Below are 3,203 nucleotides of genomic sequence, written 5' to 3' on the forward strand. Positions count from 1 at the left end.
AGCTTACTAACATATAAAGTAATTCTCCAAGAAACTGAGATAACTGAGTCTCTTAACTATCAGAAGATAATGCTAGATAAGAGAAGCTCACTTAAAGTTCTGAAGAAAATCTCTTCAGCACCCACCACGCCTAAATCAAATAAACACTTTTGTGGTGAAATAATGGACTTCCTCCCCCTCCCCCCCATGACATTTACATCCCTGGAATATGATACCTTACTTTGGGGATGAGGTTAAGGACCTTGAGTTAGAGAGAATATGTTGGATGAGGCTGATGGGCCCAATCTAATCTCATCCGTCCTTAAGGATGAAGAACATTTCTCAGTGCAGTCAAAGAGATGAGAGGAGAAAAGGAGGAGAGATTGAAAGCATAAGAGAGACTCAGTCCACCACTGTGGGCTTTAAAGATGTAGAAGCATCAGCTAGTAGAAAGGAAAGCAAGGAGGAAAGATTTGTTATAGACTTAAGAAATAAAATCTGCTAATGTGAAAAAAGGAAAAAGCTGAAGAGAGGGGTCCATGAGCCAAAGATACATTGGCCTCTAAAAGCTGGGAATGGCCCTCAGCTGACACCAGCAAGGAAACCAGGACCTACTTTCACAATCCCAAGGAAATGAATTCTTCCAATATCCAAATAAACAGGAACGGATTCTCCCCTGGAGCCCCAGAAAGGAATGCAGTCTGCCAACAACTCGGTTTTAGCCCAGTGAGAACTGAATAGGTCTTCTGACCTATACAACTGGGAGATAAATTTATGTTGTGGTAATTTGCTATGGAAACCCAGATAAAATCAAATATTTGAAACTGGGAATTTTTACATACAAATACGGATGTCTTGAAGTAAAAGGCATCATTTAAAACTGAAGAAACTTAATCGGGGGGGGGGGGGGCAGCCAATTGATGCAATGCACCATTCTCAGAGTCATGATTCAAAGGCAGAATTTGAGGGTGATGGTGACCCTGCACTGGCCTCTGACCTCGCAAACCAGGACTTCTGTCTATTCATGAGGTCTTCGCAATCCTGTGTGTGAGTGTCCTGCTCAATGTCTGCACCAGGACTCCTGCCCACACAGATTATGTTCCACTGCGATTTTGTCAGAAAACGAATTTTTTAAATGGAAGCTCTGCTAAAAACAGAATCCGATTTGGCCTGAAGCTTGGATGCCACGGCATTCCCTGAGTGCCACTCAGCACTCTCTCAGGCAAAAATGTGGGGCCATTCTGTGTCTTTTGTTGAATGAAAAGAAGAACACAGATTCTAGAAAACATAATTTTATTTGTTTTTCTAGATTGCTGATCTTTTCTTGTGCCCTTGAGTGTTTTGCCTGGCGCAAACTAGGAGGTATTAAATTGTCTAAGTTGAGCAGTTGGTAGCTGCATTTGTAAATATTTTGATTAGCTAGGTTGTAAGACTTTGTCTGGTTAAACCCAACTTCTAAATTTAATGTCTCAATTTTGAAAATAAGTCTAAGCTTAAATTATAACCATGCTGTGTATGCGGGCCATGGGCTTGCAGCCTCTATAATAGTGAGAAACTAATGTCTGTTATTTAAGCCACCCAGTCTGCTGTCCTCTGCTATAGTTGAACTAAGACAGGGCCCAGAACTCCTCTGGAGGGACAGAGAGCTCTCTAAGGAAGTAATGCTTAAGCTACAGCATGAAGGATGAGTGGGGCCGGCCAGGAGAGAGCAGCCTGCGAGGGTCCTGAGGCCAGGAGAGTTTGAGGACCTAGGAAAGTCCTGGGAAGCAGGGCATAGGGGGAGAAGTGGTTGCAGTAAATGCAAGGAGGTGAGAGGGCCGGGTCCAAGTCTATATTCTTTGCCGGCCATGTCAAAGATTCCAATTTTTATCAAAAAAAAAAAAAAAAAAAAAAAAAGGAAAAGGAAGCCTTTCTGCACTACCCAGAGAGGGACCTGTATGTTGTTCTTCGTTCCCACGTGACTTACTTAAAGGGAAACTTCCACAACGTCCCGGAGCCCTTGATGTCCTCAAACGAAGGGGGGATGTCCTCAAATTCCTTGCAGCGGGGACCCTGCTCAGAAGATAATGACCACTTAGGTGGCACCAACCTTGACTTCCAAACGGAGCAGTGTATCTACAGCATAAATCTGAAGAGAACCTGGGAGAAGCTCCTGCTGGCAGCGGGTGCCATTGTTGCCATTGAACACCCGGCTCATGTCAGTGTCATATCATCCAAGAATGCTCTCCAGCGAGCTGTGCTGAAGTCTGCTGCTGCCACTGGAGTCACTCCTACTGCTGGCCGCTTCACTCCTGGAACCTCCACCATCTGGATCCGGGCAGCCTTCCGGGAGCCGCGACTCCTGGTGGTTACTGATCCCAGAGCTGACCACCGGCCTCTCACAGGGGCCTTATTTAACCTGCCTACCATTGCTCTGTGTAATGCAGACTCTCCTCTGTGCTCTGTGGACATTGCCAGCCCTTGAAACAGCAAGGGGGCTCACTCAGTGGGTCTGATGTGGTGGATGTTGGCCCAAGAAGTACTGCACATGTGTGCCACCATCCCCATGAACACCCGTGGGAGGTCACGCCTGATCTCTGCCTCTACAGAGACCCTGAAGAGGTTGGAAAGGAAGAGCAGGCCATGCTGAAATGGCTGTGACCCAGGAGGTATTTCAGGATGAATGAGCTGCTCCATCTCCCGGGTGCCCTGCTGCTCAGCCTGAGGCCACAGACAGGTCTGAAGGCGTGCAGTGCCCTCTGTGCCCCTTCAGCACTTTCCTACTGAGGACTGCAGCCCCCACTGCTCAGGCCACTGAATGGGCAGGAACAACTACGGAGTAGTCTTAAAATGTTCTCCCACAAACTCTTAAAATGGAAATAAGGTTGATAGAAAATAAACAGTTTCTAAAAAAATACAAACCCAGAAACCAAACAAAAAAAGCAAAGATACTAAAGAATTTTAAATAGAGAAAAGATAGTCATATTTTTTGAGTTTTTAAAAGATTTTTTCTGATTGGGAAAAGTAGATTAGAGCAGATTAGAAGAGGCAGGAATGGATTAGGTAAGAAATGGTGGCCTATTGTGGTAGGATGAAGTACAGCATGAGAGAGGGGTGAATGTCAGACTCCCCCCAGGTCTCTGGTCTGGGTGTTGGATGGATGGTGTGGAAGAGAAGATAGGAGGTCAAGTTTGGACACAGAGACTTGGAAACATCCAAGTGGAAATGCTGACAGGGTCAGTTGG

The 3,203-nt window shown here is 45.7% G+C and overlaps 1 pseudogene; it reads left to right on the plus strand.

The window, feature by feature from the left end:
* The first annotated feature begins 307 nt into the window (after window positions 1-307).
* On the plus strand, window positions 308-2,801 carry LOC139002484 (small ribosomal subunit protein uS2 pseudogene; annotated as a pseudogene).
* Window positions 2,802-3,203: the final 402 nt, after the last annotated feature.

Source organism: Myotis yumanensis, unplaced genomic scaffold (assembly GCF_028538775.1).
Source record: "Myotis yumanensis isolate MYYU_CA2020_CCGP unplaced genomic scaffold, mMyoYum1.0.hap1 SCAF_2, whole genome shotgun sequence".
NCBI classification, from domain to species: Eukaryota; Metazoa; Chordata; class Mammalia; order Chiroptera; family Vespertilionidae; genus Myotis; species Myotis yumanensis.